Source organism: Aegilops tauschii, chromosome 1 (genome assembly GCF_002575655.3).
Source record: "Aegilops tauschii subsp. strangulata cultivar AL8/78 chromosome 1, Aet v6.0, whole genome shotgun sequence".
NCBI lineage: Eukaryota > Viridiplantae > Streptophyta > Magnoliopsida > Poales > Poaceae > Aegilops > Aegilops tauschii.
Genome location: NC_053035.3, coordinates 104,577,930 through 104,591,737, shown reverse-complemented (window position 1 = coordinate 104,591,737; position 13,808 = coordinate 104,577,930). Strand labels below are relative to the sequence as shown.

Sequence of the window (13,808 nt, the reverse complement as noted above, 5' to 3'; positions counted from 1 at the left end):
GCCATGTAAATAAAAGGTTAATTTGCCATGGCAAAAAAAGTAAAACTTGACGTGGTAATAAAAGTTAAATATTGCCATCGGGATTTATGTAAATTTGCCATGTTAACAAAGGTCAAATGAAAAGTAAAACTTGCCCACGGAAATAAAAGTTAAATATTGCCATGGGGATTTAGGTAAATTTGCCATGTTAATAAAAGGAAATTAGCCATGGCAAATAAATAGCAAAAACTTGCCATGGCAATAAAAGGTAAATATTACCATGGGTATTGAGGTAAATTTGCCATGTTAATAATGGTTAAATAAATAGTAAAACTTACCATTGCAAGATTTTCCATTTTGTGTTGTTTTTGTCAATTTAATGAATTACCGCAGCAAAATGCAAATGGGTTGGATGGCAATTTTAGAACTGTTGATAGCTATGTAGTGGCAATTATGTGAAAAGAAACATGGCAAAGTGCACTGGATATTTTTCCATGGGAAACATATCATAATTTCCACGCATCGAAACTTAAGTCATGATGGAAAACACATCATAATTTGCCATCAGGTTTACAAAGTTCTGTGCCCGTTTGTGTGAAAATTTGATTTGTGTAGCTACATAGTGAGCAAGTCCAACCACTCATCCATCAGTTAACAAAAAAATGTCTATTCCTAATTCGTAATAACAATGAGATTGGACTTGAAAGAAAAGTAAATGCAGCAAAAAAAGGACGCGAGGTTAGCAGCCTCACATTGCAGAAGAGATGAAATGAATCCCACTGGATATGTGGCCGTCGCTTGAGCTATCCCAGACTTGGAGACGCCGTCTTGTCGTTGCTGGTGGTGAACACCCTCCTCCCTGCCCCAGCAAGCTCTTCTGTGTGCCCCGGATCCGGCTGCCAGCAAATCGAGCTCCAGCTTGTTCCCCTCGCCTCCTTCTACGGCTGGGACGATGGGGAGGAGGCCTCACCGCGCCAAAGCAGGATTCGCAGCGCCACACATCGAGCCTGCTGGATGTGGGCCTCGCCGAACTCCCCGACGAGCGTGCTGGTGGTGAGCCTCCGCCTCTCCGCTGCATGCCGCCCTTCTCCATCCAGCCTGCTGCCGCTCGCCGCACTCCTCGACGAGCGTGCTGATGCTAACGCCGAGCTCGTCCGGCAAGCCTCCGCTTCTCCCCCGCCTCTTCTCCCAACGCGTCGGCAGCCTCCGGCCTGATTTCGGCCAGGTCCGGCCCCTGCACCACCGGTGGAACTTCTCCCCGCCGCTGCCCGCCTCATCTCCGTCGCGTCACGACTCCGGCGAGGACAGATCAGCCCACCTCGTCGCCGGCGCGCCGTGTCCCGATGCTGGGTCCGAGAGGAGCTCCTCCCTGCTGTCGCCCGCCTCGTCTCCGCAGAGGAGCCAGCTCGCCTCCACGCCGGAGCTCCTGAGCGCCGCCGCTTGGCCACCTGCAGGTCGCCATCCCAGGCGCCGTCGGTGAGCTACCGCCTCACCTCTCTCTTCCTCCCATCCATTCCTTGTCTAGTTGCTTGCGTTGAGTCTCGAGTGGATAAGGTGTGGGGCGAAGGGAGGGGGAGTGACTGCATCGTTCGGTCGCTCGTGTAGGAAACCCGAACGAGCGGGAAAAATGACGTGGCAGAGTTCTGTTCCAAGATTCGTGCGTGAAAAACGGAGGGTGGATTCGGCGTTCGGGGCGAGAATCGCAAAAACCGCACGTTCGGCACTTATCGATTCCGAAAGATTATTTGTGCCCAGAAGTTATGGGGAAAGTGTATCTCTACTCCTAATGGAGCAGTTGGTAGTCTCCGCCGGTCAATTTTCGTCCCATCTATCATGGTTTTTTTTCGTCCCACCTTTGCTGGTTTTTTTCGTAGATTTTTTTTCGTTCCCTCCCCCACTTCATCGGTTTATATCAGGTAATTAAGGATTCAAAAATCACCTTGCGCTTTCTTTGGTAGGTGCTCATTTAATTCTTGGGTAATTAAGGATTCAAAAATCACAGCATGATTTGCTTACCTTCTTACGTGAGATCACCTTCCCACCAAAAACCGAATTGGTTTCCCATTTGGTTTTATATCCATAATATTTACCGAATTACGGATCTCTACTCCTAATGGACGAGTTGGTTGAATAGTCCCACCACTTTCGTCTGGTTTTTTTTGCCCCCTCCCACCACCCCATCGGTTTATTTTTTTTCACTATTTCCTACAAAAAGCACTTTACTAACCACAGATCTAACTTTACACTTTACTACCGTACAAAAAGCCACAGATCTAACTTTACTAACTTACCCAAATCAACCGATCCATCTCATCAATGCAATTTGCTTTAGGAAACATATAATGGATACGAAGGAAACAAATAACGGACTACCCAAATCAACCGATCCATCCCATCAATGCAATTTGATTTAGGAAACATATAATGAATTTTAAGGAAACAAATATTAGACTTTAAGAAAAAATCCAATTAACTAATCTCTACTCTTAAAGGCCCCTCGATTGATTTTTGTCCCTCGCTTCCTTTCCCAGCACTGATACAATGGAAGGAATTAATCCACCTATTTGTTTTCCTATATATCCGTGCAGGCAACACAACAGAAACCGGTGGAAAAAAACACTCACCTCGCACGTCCCCCTGCCTGCAATCCCTAGCCGCCGCTGTTCTCCCCTTCTACCCCACCTCCCCTCCTTCCCATCGGCTCTCTTCATGCCCGACGTGGATGGCGCCGCCTGCCTAGGATGGGGCCCTGATCTTGTTCCGTCGGTGTCTCACTGCCTTCTCCACGACCCTGGCATAGGCGCACAGCAGGCCACCTAAGGCGAAGTCCCTCGACGGGAAGAAGGAACAGGAACGCGATTTGGATGACGGCCACTAGCGGGTGGTCCTTCTTTTCGAGAGGCAAACCGGCGCCAGTGGCAACCGAGGGATTCGCCAAGGTACGTGATGTCCATGCTTGCTTGCCTCCTCGTCTCATCTGGCAGAGCTTATATGTGGACCGAAAGGAAATGATTGGTTTCACGTCCCTTCTTCTATGTCCTTTGTTTCGAGGTCGTGCCGTTGGGCGCTGCCATGAGCAGAGAGCATCGGCGGCGTCCAGCAGATTGGTCTTCCTTTCGAAGAAGACAACAGGGGCCCTCAGCGCCATGCCTTCGATTTCTTTTGCTTCAGATCCTATTTTTGTGCACTTTCTTTTTTTTGATCTTTGTGCTTGATCCGATCCTAGATAGTGAAAAAATATTTATGGGAAAAAATGTGTGTGTTCATGACATATATGAGTGTCTGCCTAACTTCTTCCTTTAATTGTTGTTCCAGGTGAGAGCTGAGACTCACGTCCTCGTGTGTCCCTAGGTGATGGTCGGCAGCCACCGCTCCACCAATTAGGTAAGAGTAGCCTGATGTATTTCCCATCTATTATCTCTAGCTGGATACTTTCTCATGGTCGTTTATGTTCTAGAATTTTCTCGGTTTCCCTGTTCGAAGTTCCAACTTGTAGAATACATGTTTTTGAAGAGGTAATTGTGTGTTATACTAATTCATGTACTATCAGAAGTAATGTTCTTTTTCTCTGAAATTGGTCTTTATGTAAATTTTTACTATGAATGGTATGTATTGTGGAAGACTTCAGGAGAAAATTCCACCGAATGACATACATTAAATTTTAAATTGCTAGAGTATTTTTCAAAGGAATATAGTTGACGAGCAGCACAATTTAGATATAGGTATGTGTTGCATGTTAGTTCTTCGATCTATAAAGGAATTTGTGTACTTAGACTGATGTTTTCACGAGCTTCCTGCAAAAAGCTAGCCTTACTAGCTTGTGCACATTTCCTTAACCCAACAGTTTACTTGCGTACTGCTCCATAATCTTGTTCTTGTGCTCGATGGGACAAGGAAAGCAACCACTTGTTCCTATGCAGACTTCTTTGGTGTACATGATGAGTTTTGGATAGAGGGTTCCGACATTATCAGTTCCTTATTCTTCTGCTACAGGGCACCACCAAATGGGTGCAAGCATTAATCAATATTCTTCTGCTACAGATATGGGTCAGATTTCCTTGTTATTGCCTGGAAATATTCTCGGTATAAGATCGTTTTGACCCGTGCCAAATGGGTTGTAAATTAATTAACAAGGAGTTGGCCTTGCAGATACAAACTACTAATTTTTTGGCGTACTCTTCATATGAAGTGTCCATATATAATGGCATGTACCAAGTAGGAATCCTCTCTCGGATATATTTCTCTTCCTTATGTACCCCCTCTGTAAAGAAATATAAGAGCATTTAGATAACTACTTTAGTGGTCTAAACGCTCTTATATTTCTTTACGGAGGGAGTACTTATTTCTGACAGACATACATGCTCTATTTTTGAAGGAGAAGATTGTACTTGCAGGATCTAAAACCTATTGATTTTTGTCGAGGGACAGTCACGTGAGTGATTGCACTAAAGATACAGAGAAAAACTGACATTTCTTCTTAAATATCGTATTGAAGTTCTATACTCAATACTATAGGGTGTACTGAAGGTCAACGTTGCACTTAGGCCGGTTGGGTTCTGAATATGCAAGAAAAGGAGGAAAAATTAGCAAGGATTACAGATCTTGGTTCAAGAAAAATGCTGACAATATGTTTTGGCGCATAATTAGCTCTGACAGGAAAAATATTGTATCAGAATTGCAGGATTCTTCAATCACCTCATTAGCATATGCCAAAGCCTTGAGGTTACCACTACGAATGAAGCAAAATTGTGAAGATGACTGGGAGAATGATTAGCTTAACTTGGCTAGCTTGTACGTGCTGGTTTCTCTCAGCCAAATGCACCAGCTGACAAATAAATTGCATTGCAAAATAAGTCGGACAAGTACTCAGGCATATAAGGTATGCACCAACAGGCTTCAGGTGAAAGGCCGGAGAGGATCTGGTCTGTGTTGGCCGCACCGAAGTGTGGGAAAAGCTGCATGTAAGGTGGTGGAGAAGGATGTCAACGATGTGGACATTGTCCCTCCGGTGACGCTGGAAGCCGTCCAAGGGCGGAGGAGGTGCGCCTGTGTGACTCAGGTCAGCAGTGGGTGCTTGCTTCCTCATGGTTTGTTTATTCGTTTTTTATGCAGTACATATGCAACTTTGTGCTTGTTCAATACTATTGTCTAAAAATACAGAAATTTTTGGTGTCCAGTAATGTGTTGCAATTCTGTTATCTTTCATATTTTAGCATTATTCGAAACTTAATGCTAACTTCAGAACCGAAAGATCATAATTTGAGTGTATCTAAGTTGCAGGCTGTTGAACTAATGTTCCTTTTTATTGAGAGCTTTTGACATTGGTCATGGGCTTACACAGTTCAACATTTTAACTGCATTGGAAAAAGTGAGCATGTTTTCCTTTTCCAAAATAAGGAAAAGCCAATCTGGAAGCCGTGTTGGGTACTAGGCAAAGGCAATGCAAATTCAGTGACATGAACATTCTCACGATTGTTTCTTCTTCTTGGTTACAAGGATTCCCGTTTTTACAACTCAAATAAAAATGTACTTTTCTTTGTATGGGTAAGGACCTGTGTTACTTAATATTTGGCCTTAGTCATTTTCACAAAAAACAATACTTTAATAAAGTTTCTGGACAAATCCAACTAATATCCTTGGACTGACTTCAAATGTTGTGCTTCGGTAGATTGATAATATGAGCACCCAGGAGGAAGTAAATAGGTTTGGCACTCGAGATTTTCGCTCTGTAGCTCGCTTCAAAGCGGATGGAATGGTTGCAAGGCTAAGGGAAGTCGTTTTTTGTCCATCCACAATTGATTAAGCATATTAAAAAATACTTAGATAATAGGTGTGAGTACTCTATTCATACGATGATTCATTTATTAAAGTTTGGTTAATTTTTTATATTTGTAGTGTTATTAGAATATCTTTTCTATGCATGGGAATTCTTGTTTTTGATGGTGATCAAGGCAGGAAAAGGAATCATGATGGAGATTTAGTGGACGTTAAGAAGAGGCAACACATTGTGTGTAGTGGAGATAATTTGAGAGGTATGAAGAATGAGAACATGGGAGGACAAATACAATGCCTTGTTTTGTTCAGGGTTGTGCATCTGAGGATGCACATTTACTTGGAGCCCGAGACAATTTGAGATGTAAGAAGACTGAGAATTTGGGAGGACAAATACAATGCCTTGCAAGGTTGTGCATTTGAGAAGGAGGCACTTGGAATGGGGAGAAAAATTGAAGGGATGTGGTGGCTGCAAGAGCGAAGCGAGAAGGTGTCGACATTGTTTGGGCCCGAATCTTACATTGCATGAGGCTCTGCACTTGTGGTGGTAGAACCGGCTCACGCTTCCTCCACCCCCACCCCCCTTGCTGGTGGTGTCGAATCGGCACGAACACAGGGGGAGGGGGTCAGGGCGGAGAGCGGGGCGGTTGCTGGGCGACTCCTTGGCGGTTTGTGGGGAAGTACGGTTTGAAGGAGAGAGGTTGCGATGGCGAAGGTGAGGAGGACTTGAGAAATGTCCTGGTACTCTGGTAAACCGAGTGGGAAGGGAAGGGTCCGGTAGGAACAGGGAACGGTGCCGGTGCGTCTTAGGGTTGGTTTTTAGGTCTGTATTTGGTGGAGTCTGGACTGTCCAGACGTTTGAATTTCGGGGAGCCCACTAGATGCCCATACATGCCCGGGCGTATGAGGAAAAATGAGCTTCAACTTACAAATGACCTTAATCATTTTTATTTATTTATATGCATTGCAGCCCGTAGCAACGCATGGGCGTTCTACTAGTGTAGATACAGTTGCCAACAATCTTAGGCTGAAACTTACAACTGTCAGGAGTTCAAGAACAAGGCCATGCTCACCATGGTTATGCGCTGCTGATTTCTGATATTACCATCGACTATTGCTGACCTCAAAAGGAGAGTTAGGGTATAATGGTGGTAGTGAGATACATCTGTGGGTGTATATAGTTCAGGTTTTAGAGCATAGCTCTAGTGTGGTATTTTGGAATTGGTTAGTGGTATCTGGCATCTTTTCAAAGATTTTGTTCTTCTAAAATGTGAAATAATTTGAGGCAGGATTCAAATTGTTGTCTTATCAAGCAGGTGTCATGCTTTGTACTCCCATGTGTTTGCAGTTGTCATTTCAATTTTACATTATTTTTTGTTTAGTCATGGGTGATATAAGTGTTTGATGCTTGAAGCAAACCTATGTACTAGTTCATGCTTTACAGTCGCTCTGTTTTAATACAACATTTATCGTTGCCTCATATGTTTTGTTATTTTAAAATATAAATCAAGAGTTCCTTTTATTTTAATTTTGCATTCGTTTTAGTTTTAATTTTTTTAACGCAGTACAGACACAGGCGCTCATACGTACGCACATACACTCATTCATATGAACACCTCTGTAAGCATCTCCGAGAGACTGCGCCGGCACATCATCCTGACATTGACGAAGTCACCACAGGCGTATCGGTAGTTAACGAAAACGTCTCCTCCCATTGAACATCACCGAAAAGTCTGAAATAGATCCAAGAAAATGCAAGCACCAGTGCAAGTCTAGTACTTAAACCCTGTGGTGGTTCCATCACAAAGAACATAACCATCTGAGCTAAGCTCAGGTCACGTTTTAGTTTTATTTGTTATTAGCGCCTATTTATGCATTTGTTTTAACAAGATTCCCGCCATAACACGTGGATATAATCTAGTTGAATTTACATTTAGATTTTTTTTTTGGTACACTACATACACGTTGATTTGTACCTACTTACCGATTTACTTCATAATTTTTAACTTCTTTGACGTGCACCATATTTTTGTCCTTTTAGGGAATTTATTTCAGAATTTTCTATTGTTCACTCGTAGCAAAGAAAGTGGGTAAAATGAGACGAATCACATAGGATACAGCAACAATGGGCCGCCCTATGTTGTTTTCCCTTCTTTTTTCCTTCAATGGGTTTTGTCTTATTTTCCTTGGTTTTTTCTTTTCTGTTTTTTTTTCGTTTCTTTAGGTCTGGCATTTGTTTTTCCGTTATTTTTCTTTTTCTAGTTTCCTTTTTTATTTTGATTGTTATTTCATGAATATTCTTTATAATATGTAAACATCCGTAATTTGTCGAACAATTTTTAAAATTCATGATCCTTTTATTCATTTTCATCAAATTCGTGAATATTATTTAAATTAACTAAACTAGTTTAAAAATTCATGAAACTTTTAAAATTGTTGAACAATTGAAGAAAATCATAACATTTAAAAAAATTCTTGAACATTTTTTAAATGCCAATCGTTCTTTTAGATCATGTTTGATTTACTTTGGAAAAAATTAATTATTTTCTTCTATACTTTTAAAACCAACAACTCATTTTTTTTGGAGACAGACGTTTCAGATTTTCTTCGGCTGCTTTATTTGTTAATTTTTTTAGAAACCCTTATAACTTTATTCATACTCATAACAATTACAGGTACACTCATTTGGACCTAAGATCGAAGAAAATACAAAGTAGACATCCAAATACAAAGTAACTCTTATGACTAAGAATTACAATGAAATCTCTTGAAAACACATTCTTCGTGGTATCAATCTCTTCTCGGAGAAATACTCCAAAGGTTTCGGTAAAGAAGCTGCAATTGAACTGGAGCAATAATGTTGTCACTATTTCACCGCACGAACACTACCAATAATGATTTTTGAAAGCGTCTTGAGTCGTCCATCCAAAAAGATGGGAAGCCTTGATCGATGAACATACTTAGGCCGGGGATGATCCCCTGAAAGTGCAGGCCGTTGAATCACTATCTCTTCACCATGGTGTCGATGAAAGATTTCACCTCCACAAAGAATCAGACCAACAAAAAAAGCTTGACATAGCAACATAAACTCATCACATCTGAATAATCGGACTTGCGAGGACAGAAAACTCTCTAACCTCTTGGCATGGCCAAAAGAACGAGGGGAAATTTATTCTCATAAAACTATGATGATCACTAGACGTTGACAAAGAACATAGAGGTATTGAAGATCCGAGCCCCCCCCCCCTTCCCCCTCAACGCCAAGATGACGGCCTAAAGCGAGGGAGCCTAAATTTCTCAGATGGCGGCGGCAACGGCAACACGAGAAACCCTAGTGGAACTACTCTATGTATACGTATCTACATACTCTTAATTGTTTTCATGTGTGAATGAATGTCCCGTGGTAAAGGTAATACAGTCGGGCCCTAACGTGTTTGGGTTGCGATTCATCGCCACACATTCTGATTTTTGTCTTTTACGTTCTTTTGTTCATATTTTCAAAAAATATATTCTAAACACACATATTCCAAAACTTAAATTTACATATATTTAAAAATTGCTAATTTGAAAAATGTAACACTGTGTAAAATCTGTTAGCATGATTTTTCTAAAAAAATGTTTGTGACATTAAAACAAATTCAGGCATTTCAAGAAAATACATGTGACATCACATTTAAAAAACAAATTAAACAATGTAAAAAAATGTGTACTCCCTCTGTACCGAAATATATGTAGTTGAAGCAACTGTAGTTTAACTTCTCTAGCGACATATATTTCGGTACGGAGGGAGTGATTCAAAAGAAAATTCTTACCATTCAAAACTATGTTTGTGAAAAAATTATAAAATGTTTATACAATGTACAAAAATGTTTGTGTAATTTAAAAAAATGTTTTCATGTGATCCAAAAAATGTTTCAGTGTGTATTTAAAAGATGTTTAACACATATTCAAAAATATGTATTTGGAAAAAAATGTTAATCATTGATTTAAAAAATGTTAAAAATTTATAAACTAATGTTTCAGATGCATACGAAACATGAACAACGTTTATGAAAAAAGTATAAAACAAATATTATTTTTGAAAGAAATATAATGTGCAAAAAGATGTTCCTGGCATCTGCGGGAAATGTACAATGTATATGAAAATATGTGTTAAAAACTAAAAAGGGAAAGGAAAAATACCAGTGAAGAAGCGCAGAAAACCGACACCCAAAAGAAAACAATTGAAACCCGACAAAGAAAACCAAAAAACGGAAAAGAAAGAAGGAAAAATAAAAACCAAAAAACCGAGGGAAACCGCTAACAAAACACAAAAACCGAGAACCACAATAAATACCGGGGAAAACCAAAACAGAAAACGCGCAGAAAAAAAAAAGCGCCTAAGACCCGCTCCCGCAGGAATCCGAATTTGGCCGGGCCCATATACACCGCGGAATAGCGATTACATTCTCGCGCGGCCCGTATACACCCGCAAAGAACAGTTCCGTGCTCCTTCTAAAAAAAAAGAAAAAAAACAGTTCTGTGCTCAAGGGTTTCGCCGCGAGTGGCGGCGGCCACGAGCTCAGGCGACGAGGAGCGGCGGGGAAGAGGAGGCGGACACACGGCGTACGGCGGATGTTCCGGTGCCTGAGGAGCGTCCGGCAGCGCCTCAGCACCGATCGCCACCACCAGCAGGACAATCGCTGCCATCTCCGACAGCAAGCCAGTGAGTGCCCTCTCGTGCTCTTCTTCGGCTCGTTGCGCTCAAGGATTCACTAGCTTGTGTACTCTGCATTGTCGATTTTGCGGTACTTTCTCTTTGCTTGCTCGATGTTGTTTTGTGGCAATTTGTCCTTACATCTACTTAAATTTTGTTCAGTGAACAGACCGGCGGAGAACATCAGTGTGGGCTCTTGTGTCTTCCAATTCAAAGTAGACTATTAGCGAAGCAAGCAGATTTCCGTTGGCATGGCCTTCTATTCCGACATCGTGTCCGCCGGGGGACACCTGTGGAGGGTTAAGTTCTTCCCGCGTGGGGAGTTAGAGGCCGACCAGGAGTATGTTTCGATCTTCCTGGAGCACATGAGCAAGTCTAGAAGTGTGGAGGTCATGTTTGAGGTCTTTATGATGGGCAGGGACAGCAAGCCATGTATGGCACACAGACAAAGGTTCGTTCAAACCTTGGAGATCATGGAAGATAAAGACAGCAGCGACTGCTGGGGATGGGGTCAGTTCATCGAGGGAACTACGTATATTGGAGAAAGATTACTTAACAGAGGGGCATGTCACATTTGTATTTTCCATCATGATCATCGATGACAACTGTGTTCTTGTCCCTCCTTCAAACATCGGGACCCATCTTGGCCGCCTGCTAGATCACGCTGATGGGACAGATGTGTCATTCATCGTTGACAATGAGACATTCCAGGCTCACCGAGCAGTGCTTGCTGCCCGCTCGCCGGTCTTCAGAGCAGAGCTCTTCGGCCCCATGTCTGAAGCTACAATGCCATCCATCACACTGCACGACATCACACCTGCAACATTCAAAGTTATGCTCCGGTTCATATACACAGATGAATTGCCCCTAGAAGACGAGCTTGAGGACTCTTCCACCGAGATGTTCCAGAACCTGCTTGCTGCGGCCGATCGGTATGCACTGGACAGACTGAAGATTGTTTGCGCCCAGAAGTTGTGGGATAAAGTGTCGGTAGATACAGTTGCAACTATCTTAGCTTGGGCTGAAACCTACAACTGCCAGGAGTTGAAGAACAGGTGCATTGACTTCTTTGTGGTGGAGGAAAATTTCAAGAAGGCCATCTTCACCGATGGTTATGCGTTGCTGGTTCTGAAATTCCCAGAGATCATTGCTGAGATGAAAAAGAGGGTTTAGGAGATGACACAATGAGATATATCTCCATGTATATAGTTCAGGTGTTCAAGCGATAGTACTAGATGTGTTTTGGAACGTGGTGAGTGGTATGTGGCATCTTATCAAGCGTACTGGGGCGTACTAAATGTGTTTCATGAGCTGGGAGCCTGATATTACTGGATCTTCTTGTTAGCAGTATTGGCCATAGTTGCTACTGAGTACTAATGGCGGAGTGGTGGATGTTTATCAGGTATCAGATACTTGTGCCGAATGAGCAGCTTGTTTTCCGTTTGTGTTTGTTCTTTTGGCCATGTCGTGTCCTGAAGCTTTTAAAATGTTTACTTCTGCTAATCTAATGCATAACTATCTATAGCTCCGGTAATCTAAATACTTCCTTTGTGATGGCAAAAAAAATTCTAGAGTATAGCCTTTGCATAGCTCAGTGTGAAATTCTGTTCCTGGTTCATCACTGAAATCAAACAAGGGATATTCAAACCTGAAAACGTGGTTGTGGCCCTTGTGGGAGTACTGAACAAATTTTCTAATTAATTGGCCTGTGTGTTCGAGAGAAGAAAAGGATGCCCTACTAAAGGTTACAAATGAGCAGCTTGTTTTCTGTTTGTGTTTGTTTTTTTTTGGCCAAGTCGTGTCCTGAAGCTTTTAAAATGTTCACCTTTTGCTAATATAATGCATAACCATCTAGAGCTCCGGGAATCGCCTTTGTCATGGCCAAAAAATCTGGATTATAGCGTTTGCATTGCTCAGCGTGAAATTCTGAGGATAATTGGTTTGATGCCAACATTTGGCGTTGCCAATACTTGGCAAGCCAAACAATTGGCAATATCAAAAGTTGCCAAAAATTGACAACTTCTTGTGAGGTTGGCAAGTAAACAAGGTAACCAACCAAGCACAAGCCAATATTTTGACATTTGCCAAATGTTAACATATGCCATTTTTTACCAATCATGCTCTCTCTTCCTGGTTCATCTGGTAACTGAAATCAAACAAGGATATTCAAAACAAAACAAAAAACTGCCAACTTCTTGTGAGATTGGTAAGTAAACAAGGTAACCAACCAAGCACAAGCCAATATTTGACATTTGCCAAATGTTAGCATATGCCAATTTTTACCAATCATGCTCTCTCTTCCTGGTTCATCTGGTAACTGAAATCAAACAAGGATATTCAAAACAAAACAAAAAATTGACAACTTCTTGTGAGATTGGTAAGTAAACAAGGTAACCAACCAAGCACAAGCCAATATTTGACATTTGCCAAATGTTAACATATGCCAATTTTTACCAGTCATGCTCTCTGTTCCTGGTTCATCTGGTAACTGAAATCAAACAAGGATATTCAAAACAAAAAAACATGGTAGTGCTAACTAGAACGGAGGTCTGGTCCTGAACAAAATTTCTAATTAATTGGCATGTGCGTTCGATAGAAGAAAAGAACATCCTAGGTTCAGCGTCTATGCATACTACACGTCATTTATTATGTGAGAGTAGGGCCCCTGTTTAGGCTAAAATATTTCGTTCTGCAATGTGAAACAGCTGGGACCTGATGACCGGATTAAAGTATTTCCTATCTGTGCAGATGTCATGGTGATACACAAGTTTCAGTGGAACTCGGCTTGAGTGGCTACTCGAAAGCTTTCTGAGAATTGCTAATCAGCCTAGAGATATGCAAAAATCATTCATCTAACATAGCTCAACAGCGGCAAAAACGCTCAAAATCATTTGCGCACACTTATCAGCCAAAGGAATCTACATAAACATGGAAATAAGTTGCACAGCAATGGTAAACAAGCGTAAGGCATACTAGAAAATACTACCTCTGTACCGAAATACTTGTAGCGGGGGGAAACTAGTACAAGTTCCCCCAACTGCAAGTATTTTGGTGCCGAGGGAGTAAAACAGTGCCGATTGACAGTTAATACACACTTACATGAAAACAGTTAAAAATTTACAGATGGTGTTTCATGTAACTTTGATTCAAAGCATTACACACAGTGGTTCATGCAGCACAAACTAAAACGCAAAGCAGGTGTTGCCGCACATCAGCAGCATTCAGAGTCGCCTCCATACACAGGCGGATACCACAGTGACCATCCACACATAATACCACTGTCCACCACAAGCCAAACAAGACACTACAACGAGATACTAACTCCTAAGGTAACATAACTTCGGAGACCCCACACCAGGTC

General features: G+C 41.9%; 1 long non-coding RNA gene and 1 pseudogene across 1 annotated transcript; both read left to right on the top strand.

The window, feature by feature from the left end:
- The first annotated feature begins 3,219 nt into the window (after positions 1-3,219).
- On the top strand, positions 3,220-5,184 carry LOC120967412 (uncharacterized). Its single transcript, XR_006665869.1, has 2 exons — positions 3,220-4,770; positions 4,873-5,184. It is a non-coding gene; the product is annotated as an uncharacterized lncRNA (long non-coding RNA).
- A 5,064-nt stretch (positions 5,185-10,248) lies between these two features.
- LOC109751272 (BTB/POZ and MATH domain-containing protein 1-like) lies at positions 10,249-11,855 on the top strand (annotated as a pseudogene).
- Positions 11,856-13,808: the final 1,953 nt, after the last annotated feature.